The sequence below is a fragment of the Nipponia nippon genome, unplaced genomic scaffold, assembly GCF_047370975.1.
Source record: "Nipponia nippon isolate SJK-2023a ecotype South Korea unplaced genomic scaffold, ASM4737097v1 scaffold_4, whole genome shotgun sequence".
Taxonomy (NCBI): Eukaryota; Metazoa; Chordata; class Aves; order Pelecaniformes; family Threskiornithidae; genus Nipponia; species Nipponia nippon.
Window position 1 is genome coordinate 24,778,591 of NW_028262358.1, and position 14,170 is coordinate 24,792,760.

The window sequence follows — 14,170 nt, forward strand, 5'->3', positions numbered from 1 at the left end:
ACAAGGATCCAGCTGTTAAGTCTTTATTGTTGTGTTTGCTTTGAAGTCGAGAGGAAAAAAATTCTTGTTTGCCAACTTATAATTCAAAAAATGCCAGAAGAACCTTCTTGCAAACAAACAAGATGCAAACGAAATGCTGGCACCAAAGTGATGCAGTCTGTGAATTATGGAGTTATGAAATAATTTTTGAAAGTAAATTGTATGATACATAAATGTTCATAAAATTCTTTCTGTAAATAAGATTAGATTTCTTCCACAGACAGGGAGGCACAGCTCAGAGGTACCAAATGCTGTTTATGGTCAGCAATCAAGGACTGTTCACTTTGTACATAGGTATGCAGCACACAACAAAAGAGGACATTCTCGTGTCCTAGCACTACCAAAGAACTATATAATAAAAATAAGGAGAAAACTTTTGTTTTTGTAAAACACAGCTGAACCCAAAGTCCTGCAACTCATATGACATAACAAAACTACTTCTGTTACTTGCAAATCAAGAAGCCTGTGTTTGTCAGCCATTTGCACATGCAAGAGATCCAGAGTGTGTATTGCTCAAATGAGTCAGTCGTTTTCTTGTGAAATAAATTAAAGTTCTGATCACTGCTGAAGAAAGCCTTTTGTGTTCCAGCAACTTCTTTGTATTTTCTATTTGCTTTAGTTTTGTCTGATTTATACTGTTCTCCAATTATTTAACCCAGAAGCATCTATTTTACAGAAAAATAAATATGGCAGGGGCACGAAAATGGCAGACATCAGATACCAACCCATCCATTCAGGTACATGCACCAGAGCATCCACCAGCACCTGAACCCAGACCTGAACCCAGCTATGGCCACCAGGGCCTTGTGGAAACTTACATGTGGAAAACACCTCATTGTAAGTGCTGTTTCTGTTTTCATGGTATGTATGTAGCCACACACACACATTTTTCTGTGAGCACCTCGTAGGCCTGAGGATGGCTCTTCAATGTAAATGCCAAAAGACATATTGCAGGCTGCTATTTGAAATGCTCTTTTGGAGCACTACCAAAACCAAGCAGAAAACAAAAGCTACGTTAAGGCAGAAAGAGCCTGATGTGGCTGTTGCAACACAGCTGTTGTGAGGTACCTATCACTGGTTGACCACCCGCCCCACCAGCAAACCTGACAGCAACAGCCTGAGAGCCTCAGCCCGTGGCAGCAACTCTGTGGGAAGACCAGGACCAGCAGAGAAGGAGCACAAGGAAAAGCTTTTCCAACATTAATTTAAGATCCAGACATTGAAGTTCTTCATTTAGCCTTAGGAATAAGATTTTGCTTAGGCAAGCTATCAAACCCCATATAGCCCTCTATCCTTGTAATGTTCTTCCTGAGAGTAATTAGACCATTGTACCTCCATGTGCACACAGCTCTGGTAGGTAGTGTCATTCAGCCATATCAAGCACACGAAGGAGACACAAGGCGGTGGCACTCCTGTGATAACCTAAACTATGGGCACATGTCCTTTTCCTGACCCGGAGTTTAACACTCACAGCCAGCTCTGCACCTCATGGTTTTTGTTTCATCTTGATCTGCGGGCTACACAGCACATGTGAGCACTCCCCAGTTCACTCCAGGTCAAATATCCCAGCTGAAACCACAATTTCCAGTTGTATAAACTAACCTGGTTAATTTTCCCTTAAACAATTTAAAGAGTCAGGAAGCAGTAACCTCTGAGAAGGAGGGCAGTAATTTCTTCTATCGGCACATCTGGATTCAGAGGGCAATAAACCCTCTTTGGCCATAAAGGTGAAAGATCTGCGTCCATAAAGGTGAAAGATCTGCAAATCCGCGGAGCTTTTCCATTCCCTGAGTGGAAGTCTGAGTTGTTTTCCTGCAAGATATCTCCAACTCTAAGCTCAAATGGAAATCAGACATCACCAGTCCTGACCCCATTGAAGTCAAAGGCAGTTTTGTCACTGACTTTACCGAAACTAGGATTCACCCTAGGGTAAGGGGTATTGTGTTTTTCAGCAGCCACCCATGTGGAAATTTTGCTTAGATGACTGACTGCCTGGAAGGTAGCAGTGCTGGGCCACAAAATACCAGAAATGTTTCTGTTAACCCACATACTCCAGCATTTGAAACTGCAGATATCGGAGTACACTCTTGTCCTCTAGAAAGAGTATGTTCCTATACCCTTGGCTTCTTTCCTCCACCTGAAGCTGGTTATGCACCTGATGTACCTAACCTGTTGTTCAGCTGTGCTACTGAGTCTGACTGTTTATCAGGAAACATCAGAGAGTTTTTGTGTTCTCACATTGTAAATAATGTGACAGACCTTGAAAATATAATATGTCTTTTTATAGCTACTGTATGCATTGTGAATGAAAACAACTCCTGAAAATAGGCTATTACATTCATGCTTTGTGTTCACTCAAATTCTGATTAAAAAAATCCACTTATAGTGTACGTTCAGAGCATAGGGAAATGGATAAAATGTAGGAAGCAAAAAAGAATGCAAAAGCATGCCTAGGAAATTCCTAAACTAATTTCAGGAATTAATCTGGTACTCCAGGCTCCAGGCTGAATACTTTTCTGAGCTCGAAAGAACCTACATACATATGCAAAGGTATTTCAAAAATGCATCTCTGAGCTATGAGTCTGAACCAAAGTTCTTGTTATTACAGAAATGCAACAAAACTCCTTGGCAAGATTGCTTGCACACTGGTTTTTCAGTATAAGGAGTCCCACACTTGGTAACAGATGCATATAAATTTGTACATACACAGATTTGGTTCGGTAGTAAAACTGCCATGAGAATGCATACTGTGTAAAGTTAAAAACCACATTGCAGTACAATAAACCTTGTGCTTAGCCAAGCTGTTTTTACCTGCTCTAATAAGAGAGGGCCTCACAAAAATAAAAAATAAAAATCAGAGATGGAAGCAAAGCATCAGAAAATGCAGAAGGGTTGTAAAAAAGGAGGAAAGAGAGAGATCCAAATTTCAGGCTTTGCATCTTGGGCTTCTTTCCAGTTCAGAGGCATCCACAAGAGCTTCCCCAAAGTGGGTTGCTACTTTCAGTTACTTCAGTCTAGAAATTAAAGCAGGAGAAAGGGTGCCTCACAAAATTTTCACCATTTCCTGCTTCTTCCATCTGCAATGTGCTCCTTCAGAGCACTTCTGTGCTTCCATTTTTGGGCCAAGCCACAACAAGGTAGTTCAGCCATCTTAAAAATTAAATCTACTGTAGCAGCTAGAGATGAGCAGCCCTCTCCACACAAGACGTAGTAGATGCTAAATTTTATGGTTCTGAAGTGAGTCAAAAAGGAATTTGGGGAAATGAGTCAACCTTCTTTGCTGCATCTCCCTGAAGGCACTGATCCGAAGGGCAGAATTTATGGCTGTGACTGCCCCTGTGCAGTCTGTGCAAAAACAAAGAGAAACTTTCCACAGCTACACGCAGGCCAGTCACGGTCTTGCCCAGTGGAGCTATCATTGGCACCAACTATACCAGCACTTTGCGCTTAACTAGCATCATCCATCAATGGGTCTCGGAGAGCATTAGAGTTCCCAGAGGATGAAGGGATGGAGAATGACTCAATGCCTTTTCAAATGGCAAAGTGTTATTTTCATTTTACAGATGTGAGGCTGAGGCTAAAGGAACCTGGGTGACTTTGGCCCACACAACAGTGCCAGAAGTAACGTCAAATTTCCTGAACACCATTCCTAAAGCACAGGAAGGGCCACTTGGCTCCTTCACTTTCCTCACCCCCACAAAGAATTTTTCCATCACTACACAAATCAAGGAAGATACTCTCATACATTCCTATCCCCACTTACAAACTGCCTCTCTTCGAGGTATATTTTATTTCCATCCTCCCTCTTTAGCTGCCAAAGAGCTTTCTACCTCAGTACTAGCACCTTACAGAGCAACCACAAAATCCTGCAGTACAGCAGAGCAGAGGTTATATGGCCAAGACAACTGCTATTTTCATCAATTCTTCAGCAAACCAGCTGATCGTAAAAGCTATTCTTGACTAGCCTGCCTTTGTAACACCAGTCGCCAGGAGAACACAGCACGTACTATTGGCTGTGGCCCTCACTAAAAATACACTGCATTCTTGCACAACAACAAAAGCTCCCACTAGGGCCAATGGACAGCAGACTAAAAACAGTAACCAAAGGCTTTAAATTGCACAAATTACAAAGGTAGAAGAACTGAAAGCAGCATGCCACTAAAAGCCATCTGCCATCTTGGCCCGCCCATGTGTCCCTTCTCCCCAGCAGTGTTTTATATTAGTAATGATGTCTCTGTATTATGTATGACAGAGTCTCTGCTGCTTTGAGCAAGCAATAATATAGATGCTCCTTCAGCCTGGTGCTTTGCATACACACACTAGCTGGGGGAGCAGAAGATCTGTCTTCCAGTCTCTCTCTCTGGATATAGTTCAGTTGGAAGACAATATTCACATGCATATATTCTCCAAATCACATCTACATGCTGTATTATCAGGACTCCCATGCACATTAATAATACACAAAAATACACAGAAATAAGCATGGATTCAGCCATGATGTGAATTAGATAAGAATGGACAACGTAGAAATACAGGAAGAAAATCAGCAAATGCTTAGTCTGATTATGGGCCTGTTTCCAGGATATAAAAAAATATTTTGGGTTATTTTTTAAAGTTATTTTTATTAGTAGATTAATATCACTGTCACTAAAGCTGTCACTTACAAGCATCATTGAAGTGAAGTCTCAGAACTGCGTTTTGAAGGAAGAGGAAGAGGAAGCCAGCCATTGGGATAGCCTGAAAGAAGCTGCAGAGATGGATGTGGAGACAAGACTGGGGCACAGCAGTTCTGCACAAATACCTGAGATAGCTCTCAGTGATCAAGCACAGGTACAAGAAACAGTCTTCCCAGGTTAACACACCCTGTGAAGAAAAAAAAAAAAAAGAGAGAGAAAGAGAGAATTTGTTAGCCCAGGAAAGGCAACATACTGATCTGCAAAAACTGCTTTCGCTGCCTGAGCTAAAAGGCTAACCCAGGTGTCTTCATGCAGCCCTGCAAATAACACCCAAGCCAACAGCCTGTACTGAGAAAAGAGAACGACCAGGGACCAGAGAAAAAACAGAGCAAAAGGTGAGAACAACACATGTGAACAGGCAGACCATGTTATGAATCAGAGCAAAGAGCAGGTTCAAGTGAAATGACTACTTTTGCAGCTAACTTTGGAAACAACTGGAGGGAAATGAAGTGGTTTATTGGAAAGTCGATGGAAAAGTTTATTTGTTAATTATACAAGTTCATTTATTCAGAGCATTTTGCAAAACATTCTGCATAACCCACTTTCGGCTGATGCACTTTGAAAGTATGCGAATACAAAACAGTTTAGCTAGGGTTCAGTGGGTGTTCTCACAATTTACAGTGCTTGCAGCACTCCATTACCACATGACTACAGACGTTAGTTAGTTGACCTCCAACTATCTGCTCATAGAAATCTCCCCCTGCTCCAGTTACTTCCTCAGCTTTCCCAGGGGCACTTGCAGAGACCCTGACAGGCATCTAAGTTAACTGGGAGGTTGTATAAGGGACATCCCATCACCACAGTTCAGCCCTCCTCAGGAGACAGATTGAAGGCACAGGATATAAGAGAAGATACCCAGGGTGAAGGCAGGGAGGACAGAAGAGGTGCACAGCACACAGAAGAAGTGAAAAGATATAAAAGCAAAGGAAGGAGGAGACAAGGAAACCGTGCAGAGCAAAAGATGGAGGGAGAGGAACTAGCAGAGAAGAAGGAAAACAGAAAACCAAAGCCTGACAGGTAAGTCAGATGTAACTGTGGATAACAAGCAGGTTAGGGAAGAACAAGGTCTGCAAATAACAGGAGGAAGAGATGGCCCTGTGGAATAGTTGAGCCCATGAGGAACAGGAGAGTAGAATGAGCTGTCCAGGTTCAGAAAGACAACACCAAAGGATATGTAGTAAACGTGTTTTTCTTTCTCCCTGTTAGAGCATTTATCACTGTTAGAGCAGCCAGATGATAGCACACGAGGATCGTTCCACAGCTGAGCTGAGGATCCCAAGCCAGCACGGGATGTTATATATTAGCAGACGTTCTGATTTTCAGAGGTCCTGAGCTCCCAATCATAAGTCTCACAGCTATCAAAGGCAGCTGCTTTCCCCTGAAAAGCTGTCCTGCAAGACTGCATCTGAAAGTTATTTTGCTGGGCTTTTACCCATGCTTTGGATGCATCAGGCCTCAGCTCGGAGGACTGCTGGACAAGAACAGCTATTTGGCTAGCACACAGTATGGGAATAAGGAGAGGTGAATCTGTTCTTGGAGGTAATATGTTTCAGGTATTCTCCCAGGCAAGCTGCTCAACTGTGTGGTGCCTCATACATGTGAGATGAGAACATCTGATTCCATAATTCCCAGGAATATTGGCCTGGGTGTATAAAGTGCAATGAGATCCTCAGAAGAAAGGACTAATTTTAAGTCCAGAGAGTTGACATTTACTTGATTTTTCCCAATCTGCTGTTTCTTAGAACTCCAAATCTGAAGGGATGGGATGGTGCAGGCAACTGCCGATATCATTGTCATAATAGCGACATCATGGCACAGACAGCCCAAGCTCATAAGGCAGTAGGAAGCACACGAGTTGGTATATAAAAAAGGACTGGCAGCACAATGCAGTGTGCGGATGCCAGATTCATTGCTCACTGAAAGCTGCATTTTCAAATCCAGCATTTGCCTCATGTCTGAGTTTAAGCTGACTGTTACAGGGAAAAAAAAATACTAAAAAAGAATTCTAAGCCCAAGACTTTGCATCGCTCTTGATTCTTGCAGCACAAGGAGGAAAGCAGGGTTTCTGCACTGAAATACCATTGAAGTGTTCGTCTGAACTGAGCTTTCTCTTGGCATTCTGGCTGCTCCTGCCTTTGTAAAAACTATCAGGCAAGGGTTTGTTTCTTTGTGAGAGATTTAACGAAGCTGCAGACATCCATTTTAGCCAAAGTGATTTCATCTGTTTTTCCTCCAAGGCTGCCCAGCTGAAGAGTTATCATCAGAATTTTTCTCATCGCAATTGCTAATGTCACTGGTTGGTACCAACCTACTATTCACTTCTTCCAGCCCCTCCCCAGACTTGCAATCATCAAACAGTTCAGACGTTGATCAGAAAAAATAGTATAACTAAAAACTAGTAGAGAAAATAAAAACTCAAGCTATTCTTCAGGGATCTGAACGCATTCTGCTTCACACTGAAGGTGTTTAAGAGAGAACCTACAGGCTATGTCCTGACTTCTGAGGATGCTGAGATTCAGACTCATGGTTTGGCCTCATTTTTAGCCAGGATAGCACAACTACAGGACAGAAGAATTGCCTAAGGATCCGATTACAGGACTGAGAGCCCAGAAACCATGAACATCAACATTATCACCATAATTTTCCCTTGTAAATCTCTTCATTTCAATGCCTCCTCATTCCTCTGTCTGCATGAAGACAGACAGACTTGCCTACTCTTAAATAAGTCTCAGAGTTGCTGGCAGAGAAATCCTTAGGCCGAAGTGCCAATTTGATTCTTGAGCACTTGTCAGGAGTTCAGTCGGTAAAGTACTGAGATTACAAAGAGGAATTTCAGGCAAAAGGGGACCTGTTCTCGGGCTCTGAAGATGTCTTGGAGCAGGGAAGTCATTCTCTTACCAGCTTGAGATTTATGTTCTTACATGTATCACTGGACCAAGGCTGGAAGGATTTCCTTTCTGCCATTTGGGCATGCAAAAAAAGTTTCATGAAAAATTCTTCACTCAACAGTCAAAACATTTTTTTGGCGCTGAGAAACATAAGAAATGTTTAGTGAAAAAGTCCTAAGAAAACGAAATATTTCATTTCTTTATATAGGGCTTTATTTCTGACCAGAAAAACTAAATGAGGCTCAATATTGGAAAATACACTCTTATTCTTTAACTCTCATGGGGTATTACAAAGAGTTAATGCATGGGCTGTGATATTACAGGCTGTGCAAGCTTAATTTACCATCGAAAATTTACGGAATAAAACAAAAACAAAGAAAGAAAAAAGGAAAGCTTGTCAACCACTATCCATTTTTATCTAGTCAAAGACTGGCCTGAGAGATGTGAACTTTACCTGATGTACTCAGTGCAGAATGTCTGAACTAGTAATCAAATAAGTAAAAAGTAGGAGGAATCTATAGAAATTCATAATAACATAAAATTATTTGGCAAGATTCATTGCTTTTTTAAGGATATGTTACAAATTGACTTTGCTTGATGTTAGGTACAGTTATAAGCAGATATTTGAACAATGTAAAAATGTAAAAGTGTCAATCCACCAGCATCAGAGACATCATGATTTACTTAAATCAGTTGCACTGGCAAAAGATGTGTCTTCAAATTCAGAATGATGAGGTGCTGTCCATATGCAAGAGGAGCAGTCAGCTGCATTTTCATTAAGATCCCTAAATGAAGCGGGAAGATCAAGATGATGATGCTGGAAATTGTGTACAGCTGATTTAAATCCCAGTAGCATTTGCTTAGGAGTGAAAATAACTGTAGAAGCCAATTTGAAACTAATGGAGAGTTTGTTTCAAAAATTTACTTTTCATCATATAATGTTAAATTTGCAAAGATATAGCCTAAGTGTGAAAAACTAGTGGGGTGTAAAAGTACCCCTTGCACATTTGAAGAGAGATCCATCTTACCTCAATGCAATGTAAACAAACATAACAGTGCAGATCTTTTGCTTATCTAAATGAGTTGTATTCCAAACCACAGAGAGGTAGTTAATAATTCTGTAAAGACAGCCTAGAGAAGCAACAGACAAACTCCAAAACAAGATATACTCATGACTTATTGGAGAAATGTTTGCTGAAAAAAAAGACTGGTTTCTCCAGCAGTTTTGGAAAAAGACACAGGCATTAAAATAAAAAGCAATATTCAACGTGATGAAAAACGTAAGCAAAAAGCAAGAGATTATGTTCTAGCCCCAGATGAAGTGTTTAGATAACAGACAAAATAGCACTTTGTGATACACGTAATTGCTCCTGAAAAGCACAAGCAGAATGTGAGGTTATGAAATCCCTCCAGAAATATGGAAAGGCTAACAGGAGACATTGCTGAGCATAATAAAGTATTTGCAGTAATCACTACTCTGAAAGCATAGATGTCCAGAAAGAGTCCAAAACATTCCCAATTTATTGGGAATAACGCCTCTTGTTTTCTAGGCCTTCAGAGGACCCCCCAGTAGCTGCTACCTCAGCCAAACTCATATAAAATGATTAAAGAAAGTAAAAAATTATTAAACTGAAAATGAAAGGTGAGTTGAAGAGGCTTTAGAACAAATCTAGAAATGAATAGTAACCAGTCACTGGGATTAGAAAGTACATATCCAAGAGCTCTAAAACAAAGACAGTACTGAGTTACTGATGAAGGCCTGTAACCAAGTCCTCAATTCTGCCTTGTATCTTGAGAAGGAAAAGGTGAAAAATATGAAAACATTGGGGGTTTTCCTAACGGCTCCATAGAAGACTGGGGGAATGATGGATCAGTAAACCTGACCTCTGCAGCAGATAAATTACTAGAAACCAAAATAAAGAATAAAATTAGTATACACATATAAATATGATATGCTGGGAAAGGATCCACAGTTTGTGCAAAAAGAAGTCATGTCTCACAAATTCATTATTCAATGAGCATATGGCCTAGGATGCGACCTGGTCAATACAATGTGAATATCTCTGCTTACAATGAAGCTAAGCATTCCCAGAATAAGAAGAAATTAGTAGCAGGAAACAAACTGTACAATTAGTTTTCCCAATGGAAAAAGGTTTCAAATCTGTTGTTCACTATATTCATAAACAAGCTGAGAAAGCAGCACAAGTGAGGTGACAAAGTTTGCTGATGATACGGCATTGCTCAGAACAGTCAAAACTGAAGCTAATTGTAAAGAGCTGCAGAAGGATGTCGTGAACTAAGATGAAACTCAGTGGTGGTGAATGCCAACTAATGCAAGTGGGGAAAAATAACACTAGCTATAGGTACACAATGATCAGCACTGCTCAGGAGAGAAATCTTGGAGTCACTTTGAATAATTAGAAAAGGTCACCTCAGTGTTCAGCTGCTGTCAGAAATGCCCAGAGGGGCTTTTAGGAACTGCTAGGAAAGATGATGAGAGAAAAACAGAATGAAAAAAAAAATTGTCATCTTGCAGGATAAATCCACAGTGTACCTGCATCTTGAATATTCCTAGTCTCTACCTCAGAGCACAGAATGCATAGAAATGCTATAAAGAGGAGTGGAAAAGCTGACCATAGGCACAGAAGAGCTTTTTTGCAGTAAGGAACAAGACTGTAACTCGTCAGACTGGAAAAAAGACATTGAAAGAGGGATGTGATAGAGTTTACAGAAGCATGAATGGTATTAAGAATGTGAACAGGGAATGTTTATGTTAATACACAGAGTTGGAGGCACTCAATGAAATTATCAGGTAGAAAAATTAAACTAAACAAAAGGAAATTCTTCTTCATGCAACACAATTAAATTGTGGTATTTGCTGTCACAGGATGTTGTGAAATCCAGAAGTATAAAAGGGTTGAAAAAGGGATTAGACAAATTAACAGAGGAATAACTCTCTCAGGGACTATTAAATACAGTGCAGCCAGCAGTTCTGAAAGTTTCTAAAGTCCTGATTGCTGAAAGACTGGAGAATCTTTGGGTGCCTCTTTGAGATATCAGAAGGTGATGCTGTTCTTGCTTTATATTATGGTTGCTCCTCGAAGGTCACAAGTAGATGCGGAATATCTATTATGCTAAGCATGTAGCCACATAACAGAGACGTTCTCTGCCCTCAAAAATATATGCTCTGCGTGCTAATTACTGGGACCAAAGCTCTAAAAGTCAGGATACTCAGCTCCAATTTGCTGCTGAATCTGAGAAAGCACAACTCTGGATTTACATACACTTTGTACCCCAAATTTCTCCATTGACACAGAGGGAATTACAATGGCTGAATACAAACTCCAAATTAGTTGAAAGGTTAAAATGAGCAAAGACTAAAAAGGGAAGGGGCTTATATTTTGACAACATTTTTTAAGGTCTGCCTTTAAAATATAAATAAAGCACTACTCATTGGAAACTTCCCATGCCTACTAAGACAGTCTAACATCATTAGCCTTAACTCTAAATGGCAACTTCAGTTATAATGTTCTAAACATTCACCTGTATGGGCCAGAGACACGTTAAACAATATTGCTATATTACATAGGCTAATAATTTTCAGTGTGGTTGCTTGGAACTGGATAAAAAATAGCAAGATCTTGCAAAGGGGATGACTCCCAAGAGTGTCAAGAAGATGCATTTAGCTTGGACTTATTTTAAGAAATAAGAGAAAAGATCAACCCATAGGAATGCTTCACACCACAATAAAATCTGAAGCAACAAATTTGTAGTTCAACGGTGTGAATGAAGGAATCGGCTCAGGTCAGGACTTGTTGATGCTGAGTGACCCGTGTCTTAGTACATAGTGCACAAAGTGGACTGAATGGTGGTAATACCACAGTAAGGACACGATGAAATGCCTTATATGCTACTTCTGTTATGCATACGAAAACCATGCAGAGCCAACAGCTACCAGCTCGGAGAGCGGGATCTGAGCTGAGCAGCTTCCAGCAGTGACACTTCCACCCACCATCAGCTAACACTGGACAGGCTTCGTTGAGCATAGGGATTTTCTCTCAATGACTACACCTGAGTGAAGGCAGTGCTGCAAAGGATAGGAGTAGGCACTATTTTCCCAGAGAGGTATTGGAGCCAAGCTTGAGTGTACCCCCAGGCTGTAGGACCCCAGGCACTGGCTGACACAGGGCTGCAGGCATGATTTGACGCAAGGAGAATGGGGAAGCAGCCTGATATTGGGACCTTTCTTACTGGCAGCTTGCCATGGGAGGTAGGACATGCGCAGAAGTTGAAGTTAACATGAGCGCCTGTTTCGCTCGTCATTCGCAGGTACAGTTGTTGCACGTCCAGAGGGATGCTCTGTTCCCTTCTCCCAGGGAGGATTTTCTGGTTTTGTAGCCAGGAGTAAGACCATCAGCATGTTTCAAAGAAACCACAGGTGATGCATGGAGAAATAAGCAACTTAGGAACTGATCTGAAAGGAATCTAAACAGTGTAAACTACCTAGCGACAGATGGGGAAGTAAAAGAAGGAGATTCCTGCTTTATGTCACATCTGCTGTCACCTCTTGCCCTCCCCTATTAATCATTTCCCATGCACATCATCCTCTTACTTCCTTGCTCAGTATATGATATCACTTCTCCCTTACTGTCAGGTAAACACCACCTTATATTCCCCAGAGTGGATTTCAACTAGTGACCTGGAGAACAAGGTTTCTAAGCCTGTTAAAAATGCCCTAAGCTACTTTGCCCTTCCTCTATTTAATTTGTCTGCACTGCAGGGCAATACATCTTCTATTCCCAAACATGGAAATCATTAAAGGTAACAAACAAATAAATCATGATAGAAGACAAAGGAGAAATCAAAATCTTTCTTCAGTCTCAGGACCATTTCCATTTTCAAGAGAAACTTGAGGTCACGTGATAAAAGCAATGTATTGCGAGAAATTGCATCTGATACAGAGCATGAGCAATGAGCAGGAGAACTTTTATTGCCATGCTGCCCTTCATCCCCTGTCAGCCCAGACTGTCTCATAAGCAAAAAAATCAATTTCCCTTCCACTGATGTGCCATCGCTTCTGGGGTGGACCACATACAGGCCTCCCAGTTGCCTGCAACAGCACTAGAGAATGGTTTTGGTACAAAATGTGGGGAGCCGCCATTCAGGTCAGATTGTAATTATTCTACATTGACTTGACCCGAAACATACCTGACATCTGTCAAAAATGCCACAGTGTCTGTAATAACCACCAACAGCACCTTGAGTCTTACCAAAAGAAAAGTCCAAGGTATGCTGTGAGAAGGGAAACCAAAGATGAGTTTCCTCCATGGGAGGAAGCTGTATCCTGCAGTCCTGCATTATGCCCCACTCCATGATTCAGCTGGCACCCCTACCAACCTCTGTCGCTGCACCGCAGCTCCCTCTTTCACTCTGCTTCCTCATTTACCTCAGATCCCACATACCAGAGACCCCTTTTCCAACTCTCTCAAATATGGGTGAATGAGAAGTACCTCCCTCTTGTGCATAAACGGACCATTTCAAAAATATTCATACAGGACCAATGTAGGAATATTCACAATGTAGATTTGAAGTATGGGTATAGGTATTATCGTGCCTTTTTCAATAGCTTCATCTGGACAATGATTGCAAGCACCTGAAGGTTTTGGTTGGCAATTTCAGAGTTGTGTATTAGCATTTTGGAAGCATACAGCCAAATCACAGACACATCACAGCACAGAACAGGCTACAGAGTCCCAGCTGCAGCAGGAGAGCAACTAAAGATGGATGAGAGAATACTTCTTACTGCACACAGGGATGGAGTTCCCAAGGGAGCTGCCATAAATATTTCCTGCATAAGATTTTGACCCTTGTATTTTTGCACCCTTCAGGGTCAGCATCCCCACAAAATACATTGAAAAAAATGACATTTTGGCAAAGAAAACATAAGGAAGTCAGATTTAGACTGTTACGTTTCAAAACCACATTTCATATCAGGATAGGTCTCCTCTCGTTAGGGAAAAGGAACCCATTTTACAGAGAAAAGCTCACAAGCCATGCCAGTGCGTGTGGTAGAGAGAAAGAAAGAGGCCTATTTTCAAGTTCAAAACATTATACAAAAGCAAGGTCATGTTTCCAGCAGTTTTGTTGGGGTTGGGTTACATCCAGTTCCAACACTGCTATACAAGGCATATCAGACATTAAAATGATACCTCACTTGATCTTACTCAATAGAAAAGGCAAACCACATAAAACAGGTGCTAGACAGCGATGCAGCCTCCCCATAGTTATCTGGTTTACAAACAGCAAACTCTTTAGCCCTATTATTGTTTCTCTCATTTGCCACATTCTAGCTCCAAAAGGCACTCTAGTTCTCTAAATTGTTAGCAGCTTTTATAGCCAAAGATAAGTATCCATCACTTTTAATTTTCATCGTTGCATCTGTTTTGTCATTTAGCTGCAGCAGGTTGTATTACAATGATTAATGAGGAAATGGATACAAACATTTTT

The 14,170-nt window shown here is 41.1% G+C and overlaps 1 long non-coding RNA gene across 1 annotated transcript in view; it reads right to left on the minus strand.

Annotated features, from left to right (window-relative positions):
• Nucleotides 1-4,740: 4,740 nt before the first annotated feature.
• The window catches only part of LOC148053217 (uncharacterized), a 48,586-nt gene continuing 39,156 nt past the window's right edge, over nt 4,741-14,170 (minus strand). Inside the window, exon 7 of the long non-coding RNA XR_015708152.1 lies at nt 4,741-4,902. This is a non-coding gene — a long non-coding RNA (uncharacterized LOC148053217). The remainder of the gene's footprint in view (nt 4,903-14,170) is intronic.